The 23,307-nt window shown below is 49.0% G+C and overlaps 1 protein-coding gene across 16 annotated transcripts in view; it reads left to right on the forward strand.

The window, feature by feature from the left end:
* Window positions 1–23,307, forward strand: part of MYC (MYC proto-oncogene, bHLH transcription factor) — a 295,153-nt gene that overhangs the window by 200,474 nt on the left and 71,372 nt on the right. For 6 of the 16 annotated variants that reach the window (XM_064268070.1, XM_064268072.1, XM_064268073.1 and 3 more), the window contains 2 exons: window positions 8,764–8,878; window positions 10,809–12,577. The exons of 8 other annotated variants lie outside the window; for them this stretch is intronic. The gene's annotated coding sequence lies outside the window, so the exon portion shown is untranslated. Of the gene's footprint in view, window positions 1–8,760; window positions 8,879–10,808; window positions 12,578–23,307 lie in introns of all 16 variants that reach the window. 2 more of the 16 variants (XM_064268071.1, XM_064268082.1) reach the window with 1 other exon arrangement.

The raw sequence follows: 23,307 nt of genomic DNA on the forward strand, positions 1-23,307 counted from the left end.
AGAAGTAGATCACCAGGTCTTTCTTCTGGTTCATCTTAGCCTGGAAGCTCTGCTGAAACCTGTTCAGCCTCATAGCAACGTGCGAGCTTCCGCTGACAGACGAATGCTGGCTGCACTCGAGGTGTACTGGCTGGGAACTGAACCTGAGCCGCTTGCATGGAAGGCGAGAGTTCTAGGAACAATCATACCTGGCTGGCTGCTGTGGGGTACTTATGTCCCGGGTACAGGTCTGAGGACATCATGTGTATTGTAACTCACAGTGTCCTCATGATGCCTGTGAGGCAGCTACCATTAAACCTGTTGAAACCCCTTGTCATCGAGCCAATTCTGACTCATAGCAACCCTGTAAGTCAGAGTAAAACTGCCCCATAGAGTTTCCAAGGAGCACCTGGTGGACTTGAACTGCCAACCTTTTGGTTAGCAGCTGTATCACTTAACTACTACACCACCAGGGTTTCCCAGGTACCATTATTACCTCCATTTTATAGTGAGGAGGGCTGGAGGGCTTGAGTAAGGTGTCCCTGTCAGGTTGCACAGCTTGTCAGTACAGCTCTACCCCTGGAACTCCACAGTTGGCCTGGGCCCTTATGCTTTGCTGCTGCTGTTTCCTGTCTTTTGAAGCTTAGGGTTCAGACCTGGGGAGCACTCTGAGGCTCCAAGGAGGAAGGGCGGGAGGAAGCTGGAGGGGCATAGGGGGCTCAGCCAGTTGAGTGCATTTTACCAACTTAATTGACAACATGGCTTACCAGCCTCCGCCCCCCCCCCATGCTTCCTGTTTTGTTTTCATTTTATTTATGCATTTAAACCAAAACCAGTTGCCAACATGGCAACCCCACATGTGTCAGAGTAGAGCTGCGCTTCTTAGGGTTTTCAGTGGTTGATTTTTTGGAAGTAGATCACCAGGTCTTTCTTACGAGGTGCCTCTGGGTGGACCAGAACCCCTGACCTTTCGATTAGCAGCTGAGGACGTTAACTATGTATTTGTTGTTGTTGTTATTAGGTGCCATCGAATTGGTTCTGACTCATAGCGACCCTGGTCCTGTGCCATCCTCACGATCCCATTTTGAGTCGTGCCACATCAACAAATGAAGGTCCTGAAAACTTGACTCTATCTATGTCATTAAGGTTGACCGTACTTTGAGGAGGCAGCTCTTCTCCAGTCGTCTTTGGAGTGCCTTCCAGCCTGGGGGGTTCATCTTCCAGCACTATGTATCACACAGTGTTCTGCTGCTGTTCATAAGGTTTTCACTGGCTAATACTTTGCAGAAGTAGACCGCCAGGTGCTTGTTCCTAGCCTGTCTTAGTCTGGAAGCTCAGCTGAAACCTGTCCTGCATGGATGACCCTGCTGGTATCTCAATACTGGTGGCATAGCTTCCAGCATCTCAGCAACACGCAAGCCCCCACAGTACAACAAACTGAGAGACACGTGGGGGGGTTCATGCATTTAATTAAGCAACTACTGTATTCCAAGTAGGAGCCCTGGTGGTGCAGTGGTTAAGCACTTGGCTCCTAACCAAAAGGTTGGTGGTTCGAACGCACCAGCTGCTCCGCTGGAGAAAGATGTGGTAGTCTGGTTTCGTGAAACCCTGTGGGGCAGTTCTACTCTATCCTGTAGGGTTGCTATGAGTCAGAATCAACTCAACAGCAACAAGGTTGTTTTTTTTTTTTTTAATATTCCAAGTATTGCTAGAGTCTGGATTGTTGTTAGTAGCCTTTGAGTGGTTGTGACTCATGGTGGCCTCATGTATAATAGGATGAAACGTTGCCCGGTCCTGCGCCATCTCATGATTCCTGTTATGTCTGAGTCCATTGTTGCAATCCATCTCATTGAGGGTTTTCTTCGTTTTTATTGGTCCTCTACCAATCATAGTATCCTTTTCTAGCGATCAGTCTGTCCTGATGACGTGTCCAAAGTACACAAGCCGAAGTCTCGCCATCCTTGCTTCTGAGGACATTCTGGGAAGATGAACAGAGCCAGTGCCTGCCCTCAAAGGTGTTCTTGTTGTCAGCCCCTGAAGGAAAGAAGGCAGGAGGGCATCACATCTGTGCTAGGCACTGCTATAGGCTGTTACAGACATGGTCTGTTAAGCTGCTTAGGTCAAGGCTCAAGGACAAGCTAGTTAGGAACAAGCTAGTTAGGAAGTGGCTGAAGGGGGCTAGGACCAAGATTGGCCTGGAGCTTGGGCTGGCAGCTCCCTGCAGGCTCACCACCTTCCCTGCCTCCCCAGCCCTCCCTCTGTAGCCTCCACAGGAACACACAGAGGCTCCTACAGAATTCTCGTCAGGCTGACCACGAGCAGGAACTTGGTGTTCACTTGGTGGCCCCGGGCTTGCTTTCCCAGGTATGTCTATACCTGCTCTGGTCTTCCCAGGATACAGTAAGTGATTCTTCAAGGGATCACCTGCACATGGACATTTTGTCTCCTGTCCTTTGTCCAGGGTAAAGCAATTCCTGGAAGTATCCCTGATTACTTCCCCTCCTTTGATATAGAAAGGGTTCATGTCATTTCTGCCTGTCCAGCCTAGCTCATTAGTGTAGTTTCTCAGCTCGGGGGACCTTGAGCCAATCTCCTTCCTGTACAGAGGAGGAGACGGAGAAGCAGAGTCCCTCAAAGATGGGCTGGTTTGTCCCTGGTTACCCAGCTGGAGGGACCAGGTCTCTGGCTTCAGAGTCCCTCTCTTCCATTTTGCCTCCCTGGTCTCTGGCCTCCTGGCCATCTGCTGATAGGAGACACCCTTCCTGGAAAGACAACAGCTTGGGGACATTCCAGATAAGGCTGGGTGTGCCCACGGGCTCAGAATAAAAGAATTACCCAGAGAAGTTGGGAATCAACCTTCCTTGAGGTGGGCCCTGCAGATAAAGCTGCTTTGAAGTTCAGTTGGGGGGAGATAGGATCTTGGTGCTGGAGCCTGTCACCCAGGAGTCCTCCTGGGTGGATGCACCCTGATAGGGAAATCAGCAAGCTGAAGATAGGGAGGGAGAAGGCTTATCGTTGAGGGCCTCCAGGGGCTGGCTTTAAGGTACTTCCTTCCTGCCAGCCCTGTTCTAGAGTCTGCCTCCACTTTGCAGATGAAAAAACTGAGGCATAGATAATCACTTTCTGTTTTTAAACAATTGGGATGTGGTAGCATTATTTCAGCTTGTGGGACACTTCATGAGATGATATTATGCAGTAGCTTGATTGAACGTATTCAACATGCTACATGCCCTGTGCTGTGCTGTCTGGGGTAGGGATGAGTGGGATGCTGCCTTTTCCCTTAGGGAGCTTTTGGTCTCCTGGTGGGATTGGGGGGATGGTTAGATAAGAAATCAGGTAATGACTGAACAAGGTCCAAGTGCTACCTGGGGGTGGGGTGGAGTTCTGGACTTGGGGGTCAGGGAAGGAAGGTAGCCCTGGGAAGAGGAGGCAGGAGTGCTCTAGGCTGGAGGCAGAAGGGGAGCCAGGACAGGGAAGCAGAGCCCAGATCCTGGAAGACCACTAGGATACCATGCTGGGGGTGTGGAGAGCTCCAGGGGGTTTCAGCAGAGGCCGGAGTAGTGGGGTTGGCATTTAGAGAGCTTGCCCTTGCTGCATTCTGGAAAAGGGCAGGGGACCAAAACCAGTGGCAAGGGGTGACTTGGGCCTGACCTGGAAGAGAGGGATGGGTTGGAGAAACCCTACAGAGAGACCACCCTGTGAACGTGTGTGTGATGAGCTTGGGATGAAAAGAAGGAAGGAATTAAACCTGCTCCTCAGTGTCTTGAGTTAAAACTAAAAAACCAGTTGTCATCAAGTCAGTCCCGACTCAAGGTGACGCCACATGTGTCAGGGTAGAACTGTGCTCCGTAGGATTTTCAGTGACTGGTTTTCTGGAGGAGCCCTGGTGGTACAGTGGTTAAGAGCTCAGGCTGCTATCCAAAAGGTCGGCAGTTCAGATCCACCAGCCACTCCTTAGAAACCCTGTAGAGCAGTTCAACTCCGTCCTATAGGAACACCATGAGTTGGAATTGACGGCAACGGGATTTTTTTTTTTTTTTTTTGATTTTCTGGAAGTAGATCACCAGGCCTTTCTTCCAAGGTGCCACTGGGTAGACTCAAACCTCCCATCTTTTGGTTAGCAGTTGAGTGTGTGCACCATCCAGGTCTCCTAGCTTCTAATGAGGACTTGCTAAATGTTTGGTGAATGAATGAATGCTGTACTTTGTATTAGGATTGTTATCAGAAGGCACTCAATTCCTGTTCCTTTTATTCCACAAGTCTGAGTTAGATAATGTTTTTTTTCAACTCAGAAGGTAGCCCGTTTTGTTGGACAGCATTAACATTAAAGCGAACTGTCCATACTCCACCTCTGAGACCTCGCCTGGGCTCCTTTAACAGATATTCATTCACCAAATATATACCGAGTCCCTCCTACACACCAGACACTATCGTAAGCCCATTGGGACACATCAGTGAATGACCTGTTTGGGGAGAAGGCTGATCTTCTGAGAAGCCCAATTTGGGCTGGAAGTAGAGGAAGGGACCCATTCCCTAAACCTAGCCAGGCCTTTGGTTTGAGAGCCTCGGGCCCAGGCCTAGCACCTACCTGGACTCAGTTTACCCCTGTCATGTGAGCAATTGAATGAAAAACACATTTGGAGCCCATTTCAAGTTCTGCTGCTCAGGCCTCACTGGGTGTCAGATCCCCATCTTGAGTCGACATCCGGCTTCCCTCCCACAAGGGGGGCCAGGGCCCTGTAGGAGCCTCCTAGAGCTGCCATAGCCACTGACCACAAACTGGTGACTGAAAAACAACAGACATTTATTCCCTCGAAGTTTGGGGGGCAGAAGTCTGAAATCAAGGTGTGGGCAGGGCCACATTCCCTCCGAAGGCCCTAGGGGAGGATCGTTCCTGGCCTCTTCCAGCCTCCGGTGGCTCCAGGCATTCCTTGGCTGGTAGCTATGTCACTGCAGCCTACGCTTGGTCTCACATGGTGTTACTGTCTACGTTGCTCCTTCTCTCCTCTCACAAGGACACTTGTCGTTGGATTGAGGCCGCCATACTCTAAGATGATCTCATCTCGGGATTCCTGATTACATCTGCGGCCAGTTAACCAGTTGCTGTTGAGTTGACTCTGACTCATGGTGACGCCATGTGGGTCAGAGAACTGTGCCTCATAGGGGTTTCAGTGGCTGATTTATTGGAAGTAGATCACCAGGCCTTTCTTCCAAGGCACCTCTGGGTGGAAAGAACCTCCAAACTTGGTTAGCAACCGAGCACCTTAACCATTTGTACCACCTAGGGGCTCCTGATTACATCTGCAAAGATCCCTTTTTCTAAATAAGGTCACATTCACAGGTTCTAGGGGACATACCATTTTGGGCAACCACTTTTGAACCCATTTCAAGCCCCAGCACAGCTGGGGAGAGGTGGGTCTCAGACTTTGCATCCTAACGCTCTTCTCGTCTGTGGTTTCACCCCATTTTTCTTGTCTTAAATGAGTATAAATTTTTACAATTTAAACAAAAATTTAAAAAATGTGGTGTAATTTCACTTTCACACTGAGTCAAAGTTACAAGAATAGTACAAAGAAATGCAATGTGCACTTTATCCAGATTCATCAATTTTAACATTTCGCCCCTTGTTTTTGTTGAGACATCGAGTCAGTTGTGACTGACAGCTACCCCATGTGACAGAGTAGAACCGCCCCGTAGGGTTTCCTGGGCCGCAGTCTTTGTGGGAGCAGATCGCCAGGTCTCTTCTCCCGTGGAGCTGCTGGTGGGTTCTAACCGCCAGCCTTTCAGTTAGCAGCCAATCGCTTAACCATTGCACCACCAGGGCTCCTTTTTTGCCCCTTAAGTAGGCGTAATTTTAACAGACATTTTCAGACCCGTTAACTGGTTAGAAGTAGATCACCAGGCCTTTCTTCCGAAGTGCCTCTGGGTGGATTCTCCCCTGCTCACCACCCAGTCTGCAAGTCCGAAGGAGGATGTATCCTGTGCTGTGCCGTTGTGTGCAAACTCTCAGGGCAGCCAGTGACTCCAGGAATCAGTGCACAATAAACAGACTCATTGCAATTTCCGCTTTAGGCATTTTGCAGCGGCGTGCAGAGAAGGTAGCCTGCTTGGTCTGTATTGTTTCATTACTGAGTCCCATTAAATTCTGGGGAGTCAGTACGGCTGGTGTGTTCAGATGGAAAAGGGAGGATAGTAAAAGCATCTAGCGGAGTGCAGCCCTGAGGGGCACCGTGCTGTTTCTACACCCCTTACTTTACCATGTTGGGTTTACTTGGTTACATAATCCCGTCACAGTTTTCCTCACTTCGGGAAGAAAAAAAAAAAAAAGTATTTTCACCTCCGTTGCTTGGATGAGGAAGCAAGGCATTCGGAGGTGAGGTGGTGTGAGTTGCCTCGGGCCACAAACCACACGAGTGATAGAGCTGCATTCTGGCCTCAGGCCTCGGGCCTGCTGCGATCTGATCCGGCATTGTTTTCCAGTATGGGAGCAAGGGCCACGACTCTCCTTGTGGAGGCATTTTCCCCTCCACCTCTGGGAAGCTGGGCATAAACAGGGGTAGAGGCGGGGGGCGGGACTTGCCCCACTTCTGGGCAGCCAGAGAAAGCCTCTGGAGTGTGTCGAGCTTTCTGGGTGATGGACAGGTTTGGAATCTACACCAGCACCGTGGTCACTTAGCTACATGTGGGAGTCCCTGGGTAGTCCTGGAAGAAGTAGAGTCCGAGTGCGCCTTAGAAGTGAGGATGGCGAGACTTCGTCTCACATACTTTGGACATGTTATCAGGAGGGATCAGTCCCTGGAGGAGGACATCATGCTTGGTAAGGTAGAGGGTCAGCGAAAAAGAGGAAGACCCTCAACGAGAGGGATTGACACAGTGGCTGCAACAGTGGGCTCAAGCATAGCAACGATGTGAGGACCCTACAACACTCAGTAATGTTTTTTTCTGTTGTGTTGTACATGGGGTCGCTGTCAGTTGGGACCAACTTGAAACTACTTGTCAACAACAATAACAACTAGTGGTGCGAATGATTAGTGTGCTCAGCTGCTTCCTGAAAAGTTGGAGGTGCAAGTTCACCCAGATGTGCCTTGGAAGAAAGGTCTGGCAATCTACTTCTCAAAAAAATCAGCCACTGAAAACCCTATGAAACATAATTCTACTTTGACACACAAGTCAGGGTTGACTCGATGGCAGCCGGAAAAAAAAAAAGCTACATATGGCTACTGAACACTTGAAACGGTGCCCTTGTGACTTCAGAACTGGAATTTTAATTTTACTTAATTTTAACCTATTTAAGTGTAAATAGCTCCCTTTGGCTATTAGATACCTCATCAGACAGTGCAGGTCTGGTGCCCCAGGGGCACCCGATTTCCCTTTCTCTACAGGGTTTTCTGGCTCTGAGCTTGGGTATCACCCAGACAGCTCCCAGTAAAGGGCTGGCTGGGGATGCTGGATGCCTCCAGGTGGAGCCTGGGGCAGTGCCTGCTCATCGCCTCTGTGGGGCTCTGGGCTCCAGCTTGCAGATGTCATGGTGAGAGCCAAGTTGAGGCCATGGTGCTGCATAGGAAGGAGCCTATGGAAACCGCCTTATCTGTTTGGTTTGCCCGGTGTCTTTTAGGTATACAGTAGGGACACTGGTGGTAAGTACTCCCACTGTCCCTCATTCCCTCCTCAGTTCACACTCCATGGTCTCTGCCACGCTGAGCCATGGGATCCCAGGCCCAGACCCCTAGAAGACAAAACCCCCTTCAAGGCTGCTGATGCTAGCGCTGGGACTTTAATTGGAGGGTGGGACACCTGACAACTCTTTGGGTAATGAGTGTTTGTTTCTGGAGGATCCTGGGACATCCAGCTCAGGCTGATTGTAGGTTGGGTGCTTTTTACAGGAATGGGTGTCTACCCACTGATGGCAAGGGAGAGGTCAGAAGGAGGGCAGGGCCATTCTTCAAATGGAAAGCCAGACCTGGGGCCTCTTGTGGAAGATCAGGAGGGAACTTGACAATGAATGCAGAAGAAGGGGGTTCAACTCCTAGAGGGCTGGAGAAGGGGAAACAGGGAGGAGAGGGGACCTGGGATTTGTCCCATGAGGGCGAGGTTGCTACCTGTGTGCCTTTCCACCCTGGAACCCCACCCTCAGTATCTAGCATGAAATAGATTGGCAATACAGTATCGGTGGATAGAAAGAAAAACGGCAGAGGCTAGCGTTGGGAGGAGTGTTCTTCACTGGACATGTGTTGTGGACAGAACCACGAGGTCTGTAAATGCCCTGGCCTGGCACTTAACACGAGGCTCAGTCCATTGGTCCAGCTGCTGTAGTGCCCTGGGGCTCCACCGTGGGCCAGGCTGTCACAGGGAGAGCCCACACCACATTTTCACAGCTGCTTTGAGACGCCTCCTAGGTAAGGGCCACCTTAGCCTCGCCTTTTCTCTAACTCCTGGTCAGCATTTATCCTGCCATGAGGATGCACAGGAAAAGTATGCCCAGTACTTTAGGATACCTTTTCATCCCAGGCTTCTAGATTCAGATGAGGAGATAGACCTCATAGCTTGCCCAAAGTCACACAGCAGGTTGATTGATAAGTATTTGAGCACACACAGGCCACGTGGATAGACTGGAAAAGTCTGTCTCGACAGTTTATTCAATGAACAGTTACTGAGTGCCTGCAGTACATGTGGGCGCTGCCCTCAGAGGGAACCCAGGGGTGTTAAGGCCCTGGAAGCCCATGACCTTGAGCACCTGGTCTTCTTTGTGCTACTGTTTGTCTTAAGTCTGTGCCTCACCAGCAGACACATGCAGGAGAGTGGAGCCCACTGCTTGGCAGACGGGATGTCTTCTCATTTGGCAGCTGGGAGAAGTTCTGGGACTGTCTCAACTGTGTGGAAGATCCCGCTCCGCACCAGGGTATGTGTGCCCCCTTTTCCGAGACATCTGCCTACTAGCCCTTTAGGGAATGGATATGTCCTTGCCTGTCCTCTTAGCGCAGCTAACTAAGAGATAGGGGTCTGGGGAGCCCTGTTGTCAAGATAGCCTACGCCTGGGTCCCTCTTACATGTAGCACTCCGGGTCAGGTGGGCATATTGGAGAAGTGTCTTACTTATCTAGTGCTGCTGTAACAGAAATACCACAAGTGGGTGGCTTTAATAAAGAGAAATTTATCCTCTCACAGTCTAGCAGGTTAGAAGTCCAAATTCAGGGCGTCACCTCCAGGGGAAGTTCTTCTCTTCTTTGTTGGCTCTGGAGGAAGGTCCTTGTCATCACTCTTTGCCTGGCCTAGGAGCTTCTTCTCACAGGAACCCTGGGTCCAAAGGATGTGCTCTGCTCCTGGCACGACTTTCTTGGTGGTATGAGGTCCCCATGGTTCTCTGCTTGCTTCTCTCTCTTATATCTCAAGAGATTGACGATTGACGTAAAACACAACCTTATCTTGTAGATTGAGTCCTGCCTTTTAACATAATTGTCGATAATCCCACCTCTTTAACATCACAGAGATAAGATTTGCAACACGTTGGAAAATCACATCAGATAACATCAGATAACAAAACGGGGGCAATCACACAATACTAGGAATCATGGCCTAGCCAAGTTGACACATACTTCAAGCCATGATAAGAAGTCTTGGTGTAAGATGTTTCTAGGTCCCATTCAGGGCTAGCACTACCATCAGCCATTACCCTCGAGTCGATTCCAACTCATAGTGACCTTATAGTGCAGAGTCGAACTGCCTCACAGGATTTCCAAGGAGCAGCTGGTGGATTTGAAAAGCCTATCTTTTGGTTAGCAGCCAGGCTTTTAGCCACTTCGTCCCCAGGGCTCCTGAGCGTTAGGAGAAGCCGACAGCGGGACACTTGAGAGACTGCAGCATTCAGCGTTCTTGATAGTGGGGCTGGGTGGGCACTGCGGTTTCTCTGCCAGGGACTCGGTGTCAGGGCTTTGTGGTGTCCCTGTTAACTGAACACACAGGGAGGGCACAGCTGTCGGAATGAACCTTAGTGTTGGTCTCTGCTGATATGTGACAGTTTCTCCTTCACTCACTCGTTATTATTGGACATTTATGGTGTCACGGTCTTTGTCATTAAATCTACTGAGGTCTCTTCTTCCTAGTCCTAGTCATCCAGGTCTCCAAGGGATAGTTTGCCTCAACCAGGAAGTACCCCAGCCCTCTGGCTGTTCCCTACTCCTTATTTTAATTTGTGCCTTTCTCCCCGGCCTGGGGGTTTGCCTGACTTATCTGAAGTCTGCTCATCCATTGCAGACCCTGCCTCTTCCAGGTAACCTTGCCTGATCTCACTTGGCCTCACCAGCCCAGGTCTTAACTCCTACCGGACACGGACCGCCTAATGGCACCTGCTGTCCTTAGATTTTATTGGGGTCATTCAGATACTCCTAATCACTTGCTACATGCCACCAAGGTTTCACAGCATCCAGGAGCTACCGTTTCCCAAGCACTAGCTATGGCACTGGCCCCATGCTCAAGGCTTCTCAGCTTGTCCCATCCATTCCTGGAGAGCACTCTAGAAGTAAAGAGCTGTCCCAGTTCCCAGAGGGTATTTGCTGAACAGGTCAGTGCTGTTATTGTCACCCCCAGGATAAAGATAGGCTCTCGCCCTTGTGGTTCAGAGGGCCACAGGGTGGTTTAGCAAGCTGGCTCCTGGCAGAAAGAGCTATGAGAGACCCTCTATGCTCACAGCCTTGCCGCCCTCCTGTCTCCTTCCCTGGGAAGCCGCTTGCAATCCATCTATGCAACAGGTGCCCGTCACCCCAAGGAACCCCTGCAAAAAAGACCCTCCCCCCATGGGACACACAAGTGCACCTCCTGCTTGCTCTTCTGCAGACAGGCTATCGGAAGGCAGCTGCCGCATCTTACTCATCCTGGGGAGACAGCGAACCTTGAGACAGACCTGGGTGAGATTACAGCTCTGCGGCTTGAAATGGAGTGACCTGAGGCAAGTGTCGTACTTCTGAGTTTCACAAGTATGACTGCAAAGGCTGATCCTCCTGCACGTTACGTGTCACCTCTGCAGAGGGGCTGGGCTTTGCTCCCCTGAATGAAGCAAGCCCTGGGAGGTCCCCAGGGCCCATCTGCTGTTATTGAGCCTGGAACGCACAGGGGGTCTCTATAGGATGGAAGGAGGACGGGGCTGGGCAGCGGCATTGTCCCCTAGCCCATTAGTGCCTCTGCCCATTGGCCAGGGGCTTCCCAGCGGCCTCTGCGGACAGCCGCTCCAGCTGGCCAGCCCTACTGCTTTGCACAATACCACTGGGCTGAGCAGGAGGGGAACCCCTTCCATGTGCCTGTCACTCACAGAGCGCCCGATTGTTCCAGAGGAGCTGCTGAACCGTGGCCTGGAGAAGTGAAGGAAGACTCCAGCCTCACGCTCTCTTGGGCTTGGCGATTTGGAGGAGAAATGACAGGTTGCTCTTGTTTGAGTTAGATGTGCCCCAGCCCAGGGACGCGATGGAGTCAGCTTTCAAAATACTCGTGCCAAGCCCACCCCCAAAGAATCTGACTTAATTGCCCTGAGAGGCTGGGCAGCTGTGCCTTTGGAAGCAACCAGGTGATTCCAACATGCAGTTAGAGTTGCGATACATTTGGTCATCAGCCTTCGACCCCCCACGCCCATACATACATGCATATAGACATACATGCACACGTAGCACGTGAAGACCTGGAGACAAATCAGTCAGACAAGGAGACACCAGGAAATGAAAGTAGGAGGGAGCCCCCAGCTAGTGCGGGCCCACTGCTGCCAGTGCTGTGCTGATAATGCTGCCTCTCTCTGTCCTCACCACGCCCCTGTGAGGAAGGTTCTGTAATACCCCCATTTTACGTACGCGGAAACTGAGCCCACAGGGGTGAAATACCATGCCCAAAGGCACATGGCTGGTAGGGTTGGAGTCGGGACTTGAACTCAGGTCAGTTGTGACTCCAAAGTTCTGACTCCCAACTTGACTGCCTCTGCCTGGACCATCAGTGGGGTTACCTGCTCTTTGGGCCTGCGACCCACATTGGAAATCCCACCTGGGCCCTGCCTAGAAAACTGAAGTTCCGTGTTACATCATTACGTTGAGCAGAGAAAACATTGCTATGTCTACAAGCTGGTCCAAGTTGTTTTTCGAAAGAGTTTAGGACATTCAGTAAATTATTCTAGGCCACTCAGCAGGGTTTTAGGTGTTAGGAGGGTGGACTTTTAAAGACACATATGATCTGGGTTTTTCTATTCCTGTTTGAACACTGCAGGCGTGGTGGGGAGGAAGAAGAGGTCTGATCTCACAAAGCTGAGATGGCCAGCTACTGCCGGATGTGCTGCGGGCCTGGAAGGCCGGGTCGCTAACACAGGACCCCACTGGTGCCCACGTCTTCCATTCGCCAATTAAACATTGCGTTTCGTTGACTTTATCCTCAAATGCCACCACCGTTTCATCATTTCTCGTGTCCCAGGTCCGGTTTCTATTTCTCCAGGGTTCCGTTCCATTTTTCTTTTACGCATAATTGAAGTTTAACCTGTAACAAATCATCAGCGTCGTCATTGTGGATGGATGCACCAACAGCACTGTAACATCGAAGAATGGAAACTGATGAGAAAACCAAATCGATAAACGGTTCGTCTACTCATTGACCTAAGGTTTTATATAGGTATCAATGCGGTCAAGGGAATATTTTGTAATCTGTTTCTTATCTGACATTGTATCTTTAACTCTTTCTGTTTTGTTAAAGTACTTGCTAATTATCATTTTAAAGAACGTGTAATGGTTCGTCATGAGGTCCGTTGGTGGTACAGTGGTTAAGCGCTAGCCAGCTAATTGAAAGGTTGGTGGTTCGAACCCACCAGCTGCTCCATGGGAGAAAGATGTGGCAGCCTACTTCCGTAAAGATTACAGTCTTGGAAATCCTATGGGGCGGTTCTGTCCTGTCCTATAGAGTCGCTATGAGTTGGAATCGACTCCACGGCACCAGGTTAACAGTTAATAATGATTCATCAAGCCGATAAATCCCGTTCTAAAGCAGTTCTCTGTGGGAAATGAAGATTTCTAGTCGTTTGCTGTTGTAACGGGTGCTGTGACCATCTTTGTGCATGTAACTTCTCTTTTTGGAAAAATCCTTTGGGTAAATTCTCAGGCAGGAGGCTTATTGAGTCAAAGGGCAAGTGACTTTCAAATAGGGTTGTCCCAGTTCACACTGCCGCCATCAACATGTGACTCTGCCAGCTTCACCACGAACTCATCACACACTGGGTGTTAGTAACTTACAAAAATTATAATTCAATAGGTGCAAAATGGTCTCTTGTTAACTGTATGTTTTGATCCCTAGTGAGGCCAGATCTTTTTTGCATTTGCTTGTTTACCAACTCTCTTTGGGGAGTGCTGTTTCTGGCTGTCCCTCCAGCCCAATTAATTACTTTCCACGTGGTCACCTTCAGGTTGCGCCAGTTGCAATGCCACCTTTACTGGAAATAAACTGGCTTCAGCATCGAGCCTCTGTGTGAAGTGCTGATGAGCACACTGGGTCCTCGGGTTGAAGGCTGTGATTGAAACACCCAGCTTCTCATATCGTGGAGCTCTCCGTAAAATCACTGAACTTGTCCTTTTCACCTTTCTTGCTTAAAACTTGACATTGTCCCTCCAGAGTTGTCTTATGAGCAAGGTAGGATTTTTTCTTCAGAAAACTTTGAGATACAACTCTTTCAACTATTTTGGAGCTTGAGAAAAGTCCCTGGGTGTTCTTGTTAAGTGTCTTCAGTGCTTTGGCTTCTAGATAGCTTTCTCTGATTTCTACTTACCACATCCTGTGGGGCCCCCAGTAGGGCTTGTCTAACCTGTTTGTCTCTGCTGTCTGTCCTCAAGAGCTGGCTCCCTAGCTGGAACTTTCTTCCCAGGAAGCACAAGGCTAGTGGGGGAGAAGCCAGGATGGGCTTTAAAGAGCCTTGTTGTTTCTAAGGAAGAAAGGCGCTTACATGCTTGGATTCGTAGACATGCCTCCATTCAACAAGGGAAATAATTGGCTAAGAATTGGAATTTCCATTTAGAGTTGCAGAATCTTAGGGTTAAAAAAAAACTCAGAAAACATCTCTTCCAGTCCTTATCTAGAGCAGGATTTCCCTCTATAGCATTTCTGATGGTGGTATTGCTGTTGCTTGCACTCCTCTCCTGGGGAACGGACGTGGCCCTTGTTGAATGAAACTTTCCTCATATAGATTTAGTGCTCTTTTTTTCCTTTTTTAAAATTTCTAATGGAAAGGGCATGGGGAAAACAAGAGGGACTTGGGAAAGGTCTTTTTTATCCCCCATATGTTTTGCTGTTAACACATGGTACTCCACACAGCATGGATTCAAATCTGGGCTCAGTCTTGGGCTAGTCACTGTAGCTTTCCAAACCTCAGTTGACCTGAGGACGATACACCAACCTTTTTGTATCAGTTATTACATGAAGAGCCTCCCAGTGCCTGGCTGTAGATCAGTGGCTGTTCTGACTTCTCTAGGATTGATCTTTTCTTCTATGCTGGGGTTTCCTTCCTTGGCCTGTACCGATTCCTCAGTTGATAGTTGACCTGTTGTCACGTGTGAGCATTTATACTTGAGAGAAGTCTTTCTGTTCTTTCTACCCTACCCGGGAGAATTTACATAATTGCTTGCATGAGCCTAAATTTTGGGGCAAATTGAGACTTACGCATCACTTCAGACAAGAGCTGCCAGAATCTTCTAGAAGCTGTGATTTCTGTTTTTCTTTTGTTCCTGATGCTTGTTGACCTGAAGTTCCCTTTCATTTTGCCCCCATGGCCCTGGAGTGGCAATATTGCATGGACTCTGTTTCTGCTTCCTTGGTAGAGCTCCTGGTCCAGGCCCCTCGCCCAGCCCCAGCCAGCACTGGGACATAAATCCAAGGGAAGATATCCCCTCTTTCTGGATTGGACTCTCCACTTGACTTTGCCTAGGCCTTTACTTTTTTTTTTTTTTTACTTTTTTAACCAAACTTGGCGGACGAGGGCTTGTCTACTTACATGTGGGAGTCTCAAACTCTAGAGCGTTAGACCTTGGAGTATGTCCAGTGTCCCTTCGCTGCCTGTGTGAGATTTCCCGTCTGCCGCCCAGCCCCCAGCCTCTGGCCTGCCGTGTTGAGTATAGATGAGTCCCTGGGTTTCTTGAGGCTTCATTTTCTTTATGAGTGAAACAAGAGGATAGACTTTTTTGAAACTTTCATGCTTTTTTAAAGCCTTCAGACCCTTTTAGCAACTGAAATCTTTTTTTTTTTCCTGAGTATATATTTAAAAAAAAAATTTTGTGCTTTAAGTGACAGTTTACAAGTCAGTCTCTTACACAAAAACTTACATGCACCTTGCTACATACTCCCAATTGCTCTCCCCCTAATGAGACAGTCTGCTCCCTCCCTCCACTCTCTTTTCATATTCATTTCACCAGCTTCTAACTCCCTCTACCCTTCTCAGCTCCCTTCCAGGCAGGAGATGCCAACATAGTCTCAAGTGTCCACCTGATCCAAGAAGCTCACTCCTCACCAGCATCCCTCCCCATCCCATTGTCCAGTCCAATCCCTGTCTGAAGAGTTGGCTTTGGGAATGGTTCCCGTCCTGGGCCAACAGAAGGTCTGGGGGCCATGACCACCGGGATCCTTCTAGTCTCAGTCAGACCATTAAGTCTGGTCTTTTTACAAGAATTTGGGGTTTGCATCCCACTGTTCTCCTGCTACATCAGGTGTTCTCTGTTGTGTTCCCTGTCAGGGCAGTCATCAGTTGTAGCCGGGCACCATCTAGCTCTTCTGGTCTCAGGCTGATATAGTCTCTGGTTCATGTGGCCCTTTCTGTCTCTTGGGCTTGTAATTACCTTGTGTCCTTGGTGTTCTTCATTTTCCTTTGATCCAGGTGGGTTGAGACCAACTGGTGCATCTTAGATGGCCGCTTGCTCGCGTTGAATACCCCAGACACCACTCTCCAAAGTGGGATGCAGAATGTTTTCTTAATAGATTTTATTATGCCAGTTGACTTAGATGTCCCCTGAAACCATGGTCCCCAAACCCCTGCCCCTGCTACGCTGGCCTTCGAAGCATTCAGTTTATTCAGGAAACTTTGCTTTTGGTTTAGTCCAGTTGTGCTGACCTCACCTGTGTTGTGTGTTGTCTTTCCCATCACCCAAAGTAGTTCTTATCTACTGTCTAATTAGTGAATACCCCACTCCCACCCTCCCTCCCTCCCCCCCTCATAACCATCAGAGAATATTTTCTTCTCTGATTAAACTATTTCTTCGAGTTCTTATAATAGTGGTCTTATACAATATTTGTCCTTTTTTCAACTGAAATCTTATGTGAAGGCCTTACACATATAACTGATTAAAGTCAAGCTGCTTTGGTTAAAACAGAGTTATAGTTCTCCCCATTGCCCCTACCCTGACTCCTTCAAGCCCCCAGGAGTTGCCTCAGAGGAGAACTCTTGAGCCCTTAGGAATTTGTGGAGCACAATTGGAAAGAGTAGCTAGCGCTAGATGTTGTTGTCGTCGTTGTTAGGTGCCATCAAGTCTGTTCTGACTCGTAGTGGCCCTACGCACAACAGAACAAAATATTGCCCGGTCCTGTGTCATCCTTACAAACATTACACTTGAGCCCATTGTTGCAGCCACTGTGTCAGTCCATCTCATTGAGGGTCTTCTTCTTTTCCACTGACCCTATAGTTTACTGAGCATGATGTCCTTCTCCAGGGACTGATCTCTCCTGACAACATGTCCAAAGTATGTAAGACACAGTCTCGCCATCCTTGGTTCTAAGGAGCACTCTGGTTGTACTTCTTCCAAGACAGTAGATAGTTCTTATTATATAGGCCTGTGACCTATGTGGAGCCCAGGTGGCATAGTGGTTAAGAGCTCAGCTGCTAACCAAAAGGTCGGCAGTTCAAATCCAGCTACTTCTTGGAAACCCTATGGGATAGTTCTACTCTATCCTATAGGGTTGCTAGGAGTTGGAATCGACTTAGTGGCAACCGGTTTTGTTTTGTTTTTGACCTATGATTATAATAATGCCAGCACCCACTTACTGTGCACTAACCACACACCAGCCACTTTACATCCATTACGTTCAGCTCCCATGGGCAGCCTGGTAGTCTGTATCTTTGTCCTTATATCACAGATGCAGCTGAGGCTCAAGTGAGCCCTGCCTACCTCAGGTGGTGCAGGAAGGAAGTGGTGGAGCCTTCGTCTTGTTCTAACCCAGGTCAGCTCAGCTCCAAGCCTGCCTGCTTAAACTCTGAGCTTTACTGCCTCCCTGTGACACATGACCTTCAGCCTTACCTTCCTGCTTCCTGGCGTGCCCTGGAGTTCAGTCTGCTGTCGCTCATGTCTGCCCCCTCTGATGGCCCCAGCAGTTAACCTTGTAGGTGTTCCCAGCTCAGGGATGGGTAGTCATAGGCCAAAGGCATCTGTGTTTTCACTACCTAACAAATAGCCTTCTGTAGGTTGTAACTTATTTCATAATCTTCCCATGTAAACTTTATCCTTCCTTGGTGTCCTCATCACTTACTCTTGTTTGCACCAATGCCAGGCTTCTATTTATGCCCCTTTCCCTTAATACTCCCATTGTTTCTCGGGGCGTCACCTTCAGAAATAAGGAGGCTCGGTGGGAGGTGTGGGTGTCTGAATGGGCATGACCCCCAGCCTCTCTCTATTTCTTGGAAGGACTGAGGCTCGGTCTTGCTTTCTCCAGCGTTGGGTCTGCCCCTCAGGCTGTCTTCTCAGAATGGCAACTGCAGACCCCTCCCGAGCCCCCATCTGCTTCAGAGCAAGAAGGGGCTTTTGAAGCAAGTACCGACAACCTAAACCAGACAGTTGCTGTTGTGTTGGCTCTGATTCATGGTGACTCCGTGTGTGTCAGAGTAGAAATGTGCTCCATAGGGTTTTAAGTGGCTGATTTTTTGGAAGTAGATCGCTAGGCCCTTCTTCTGAGATACCTCTGGGTGGACTTGAATCTCTGCCCTTTCGGTTAGCGTTCAAGCATGTTATCTCTTTGTACCACCCAGGAGCTCATACTGACAACCTAAGGGGTATGTGTATTATTTGAGAAATCTTATATCTGTTCTGAAGCTTAGGTTACCAGCTGTCACCTAGCACCTCTGTCCCACAACCTCGATGGCTTGTCATAGTAGAATGAAGTCTCTAAACAGCAACAGAATGTTCAAGGCCTTCTGCTCGCCATTCGCCTCTGCTGGCAACAGGAACATCATAGCCAGCATTCATAGTGATGGGTGCTATGGTTGCAGAATGCTTCCCTGCATTACACCATTGGGCCATCACAGCAGCCCTGTGATGAGTGTATTTATTACCCAGTATTTTTTATTTATCTGGTGAGTGGGTCAGGACTCACTTTTCCTCTTGCCTGGTGTGCCTTTCTGCCTTCTCACGCTTCTGTCAAGCTGTTGATCACCAGTCTCCTCCTATAGGAAGCTCTCCATGAGTGGCTTACTTAGCCGTTAATATTTCTTGAGTAAAGTGATAAACACTTTACATGGCACATAATTTAACCTGTACCAAACCATCATTGTCTTTTACTTATTGTCCAGCTGCTTTAGGTGTGACTTCCCTTGTTCAGCTAAACGTTAGCCCCTTCGTTCATTTATCCATCCAGCTATCATCCAGTCGTCCAGAGAAGTTCTACTAAACTTGCTTCCCGTGCCAGGTGCTGAAGAAGAAAAATGAAGAAAATGGACCACTGTCTGAAGGATCTGGGACTCATGATCCCACTCAAACAACTATGAGTGTTTACATGGTCCTTCACAGTTCTTCATTGACCTTGAACCCAGGCTTTAGCATTCTTGTCAAAGAGTGCTCCGGGGAATCGTTCGCACCTAGGAATGATTTATTTTTGTCCTGATCCTAGATTCTTAATCCTGGTGGCACAGGGCTTGACCATCAGCCATCAGAACCCCATGATGCAAGTTGGGCTCCCTAGGAGAAGCTGAAATGTAGATTGTGAGCAGAACGTTCAGTGGAGCATGCTTTTGGGGTCAACGCCTGTGAAAAGAGGGAGAAGGAAGCAGTGCTGATTTCCCAGCAAAGGCCCCAGCCAAGCCCACGGGAGCCCTGGGGCTAGAATGACCCTTCAGAATTGTCCTGAACTGGGACAAGGGTTGATCAGGCATTGCGTTTGGGTGACTCTTGAAGGATTCATGACCTTGTACTCAACTGAGATGGTCCCTGAAGAGGGCTGACAGCTGAGGACCACTGTCTAGCAACACTTTCAGCAGCTACTTTGGGTGATGGCTGGATGGATAAGTGTCTACTTCGTTCACCACTGTATCCCAGTACCCCACCCCACCCCCCTCCCCCGCTGCCAAAAAAATATCCATTGCCATCGAGTCGATTCCGACTCATAGCAACCCTGTAGGACAGAGTAGAACTGCCCCAGAGGGTTTCCAAGGCTATAATCTTTAGGGAAGTGGACTGCCACATCTTTCCCCCAAGGAGCAGCTGGTGGGTTCCAACTGCCCACCTTTTTCTGTTCTACAGGGTCTCTATGAGTTGGAATCGACTCGACCGCAAGGGATTTGAGTTTATTGTGGGAAAGGGAATTGCTTAAGCTTTACGGAAGCAGCGTGAGCAATTTATTCAGTAAGAATTTACAATTTTGGCAGTGATTTATTGAGCTTCTATTTCATACAAGTCCCTGGGTGGTACAAACAGTTAACGTATTTGGCTGCTAACCTCAGGGTTGGAGATTCAAGTTCACCCACAGAAAGATTTGGTGATCTGCTTCCAAAAAATCAGCTATTGAAAACCTGGGGGTGGGGGTGGAGCCCTGGGGAGCACAGCTCTCCTCTGACACACATAAGGTCGCCGTGAGTCAGTCAGAGTCTACTCATTGGCAGTTGTTTTTTTTATTTCATACCAGGAACCATTCATGCTCTTAAGGAGTTTATAATCTAAGGGCTTCTCAGTAGCAAATGGTTCAAGAGTGACCTCCTGGAAGAGGTGATTTTCACTGTGGGGTGTCGCTTCCTGGATGACAGGCCCTCAGCCAGTGCTGGGCCCCGTGTTTCCCAGGCTCCCTAGAGTATGACTTACTGAGATGGAGTGTGAATAGGTAAAGGACGTTTTCTCAGGCAGGGGAGTCTCCATCACTGCCCACCTGCAGGCACACCTGTCCACTCTGGGAAATTCCCTGCTTAACCTACCTTCACTGACATTTGAACTCCTAGTACCTAGAACTTTCCCAGGGGTCGCGTTGACCTAGTGACTTTACATCATTTAAGTAATTGGGGACTAGAGGGACCACTCTTCTGAGCTAAGTGCAGATACGCTTTTTCTCCTCCATGAGTCACCAAAAAACACAGCCCAGCATGTAACTACTCAGTCTCTCTCTCTCTCTCTCTCTTTTTTCTTTATGTAACTGAACTGTCATTATAGTTCAGGAAGTGGAGACTGAGCGGCGAGGGAGAAATGGAATCAGTGAGTTATAAATCTGGAAGAGGCCCGGAGATGGCCAGCTCCAACCCCCTTCCTTTGCAAGAGGCCCAGACTGGGGAACGGCCTGGCCACAGTCACCAGTGGACTTGAGAGAAGAGAGTAGGGCTGGGACACTCTGTGCAAAGCGTTTGTCCTTACAGTTCACCATTTGTGCCTGTCCACCGCCTCCCTGTCTGGTGCACCAGAAGGTGCTGCCCAGCCCTGGCTTGCAGCGGGGTTGTTTTTATCTGCACGTGTCACCCAGATGACCGTGGAGGCTTTTACGGAAAGCCCTGCCTTTGATGTTCTGGATGACAAGACCAGAGTGTACTGGGAGGAAGGGAGCCTTGTGGGATGGGAGAAAAGAGACTATTTGCCTTTGGGGGTTGGTTTAATAGTTTGACACCCCTGCGGTGGGCGGAGCTGTGGGAGGATGTTTGTAAAGGAAAGTTGAATGCCAGTGTAGGTACAAAAAGGAAAGTTTGAGGTAGGAGATGTAGAAGTGATGTGCTTCCGCGCCTCAGGGAAAAACGCTGGGTGTGGTTGACTCCCCCCCCACCCCGCACTGCCTCAGCTTCAATGCGGAAATTGGCAGCACTTCACAGTTTGTAAGGCATTTGCTCATGTGTTATCTCTGTCAGTCCTCCCGCGAGATGAGGAGGCTCTCTGGTCCACACACAGCTTTTAGGGGAGCTTGGCTTAGAACCCAGGTGCCTCCGACTTGGAATCTTTTCTGCGTGTGACTGTTGTAGTTAGTTGCCATCGACTTGGCTCAGACTTCTGTTACCCCATGTACAACAGAACAAAACACTGCTTGGTCCTGAGCCGTCTTCACGGTTGTTGATATGCTCAAGTCCATTTTTGTGGCCACTGTGTATTTTGAGTGCCTTCCAACCTGGTGGACTCATCTTTCAGCGCTATATCAGATAGAGTTCTGTTGTGCTCCGTAGGGTTTTCATTGGCTAATTTTTGAAGATAGATCACCAGGCTTTTTTTCCTAGTCTTAGTCTGGATTCTCCTTTCAAACCTGTCCACCATGGGTGACGCTGCTAGTATTTGAAATACTGGCGGCTTAGCTTTCAGCATCATAGCCACCTGCAAGCCACTGGAGTACAACAAACTGATAGACAGGTGGTGGCCACATGGCAACGGTGGGTCCTAACTCGCCCTTCTGGGGGAAGTATCACATTTAGCAGCACAGTTTCTGGAACCAGATTTTCTCTGCTCCCCAGTGAGCCTCTCTCCTGTGTATTGACCTTGCTTGTCTCCCAACCTTTCTGTACCTTGCTCTCTGAGCTGTAAAACAAGGATAATGAGAGTCCCTGCCTGCCTCCTGGGGCTGTTATGGGGATGGAAGAACTTACACAGAGATGGCAGTTCGATAACTGTATGTGAAGGAGCCCTGGTGGGCATAATGGCTAAACATTTGGCTGCTAACCCGTAAGGTCAGAGGTTCGAACCCACCAGTGGCTTCGTGGGAGAAAAGACCTGGCGATCTGGTCCCATAAAGATTACAGCCTAGAAAACTCTCTGGGGCAGTTCTGCTCTGTTACATGTGGTCACTATGAGTTGGAATTGACTCCATGGCACACAACAACAACACATAACAAATGATAATATTTTTCAGTAAGGTGACGTTGACTTGTGAGCAAGATTTTTCTTTCTAGCCCTCATGGATGCTTGATAGCAGCTCTTTAGACCCATTCCTGCTCCTCAGCTCTTGGTTATCTTTTGCTTTTGATATGATTTCAAACTGGCAGAAAATATAGCAAGGAAGGATGTATCTCCTGCGTATGCCGATTCACCAATTGTTAACTCTCTCTGCATGCGCACACGCACACACACACACCATTTTTTTCCTGAACCATTTGGGAATAAGTTGTAGACATCATGCCCCTTTCTCCATAAATATTCAGTGTGTCCTAAGAACAAAGCCATTCTTACGTAACCACTGCGTAATTATCAAACTTAGGAAATTTAGCATTGCTACAATTCTATTACTGAATTCACAGGCCCTACACAGTCTCATCAGTTGCCCCAGTCATGTCCTTTATGACTGTTTTCCCAGATTTCTCATCACCATTGAATTTTGTGGTCATGTCTCCTTGGCCTCTTTTAGCTTGGAACAGTGCCTCAGTCTTTCTTGACCCTGACATTTTTGGAGAGTACAGGCTGATTGTTTTGTTGAGTGTCCTCAGTTTGGGTGGGAGCCTTCATGAAAGCTTGCTCTGAACCACTTGCTTTCGAACGTCCCCTGTAATCCTCAGTGGTCCTGTGCAGTTTGTGGCCACGTCCACATTTTGTGGATGGGAAAACAGAGACACAGAGAGGTCACGCGGCTTGTTCTTAGTCACACTTCCAGGAAGCGGCAGAGCTGGGATTCAAGTCTGGGACCACTGGCCTCAAACAAGGCACTAGTCATAGTAACATCAACTAGACACTGAGAATAAGAGAGTGTTTCTTAGGCACTCAGTCTGTGCTCAGTGTTCTACATCCAGTGCAGTGGTAATGCCTACCATGATCTGGGGAGGCAGCTGCTATTACTATTCCCTGATATACAGGACGAGGATCAGAGAGGTGAAGGAGACAGTGCCAGGTAACACAGCTGCTCTCTGGTGGACACTAGCTCTGGGCCTGTACACAGGACCTCCCTGTTCTGGCCTGGTGGAGTTCAGAGAATCGGGGCAAGCATGGGAGTTGGGCTTTGGGCTTTCTCCTGCTCCTGTGACCTTCTGTGTTCTTGTGTTCTTTTTGGGGGAACCTTCTTTCCAGGAGGAGCAAACATGCCCCAAGGCCAGGGCCTCCTCTCAGGGGCTTTCTGGGGACATGGCTGCGTCACCTGCCATCCCAGCCCTTATAGACACCCGCATTTTAGGCAGAGTTCTCTAGAGGAGCAA

Source organism: Loxodonta africana, chromosome 14, assembly GCF_030014295.1.
Source record: "Loxodonta africana isolate mLoxAfr1 chromosome 14, mLoxAfr1.hap2, whole genome shotgun sequence".
Taxonomy (NCBI): domain Eukaryota; kingdom Metazoa; phylum Chordata; class Mammalia; order Proboscidea; family Elephantidae; genus Loxodonta; species Loxodonta africana.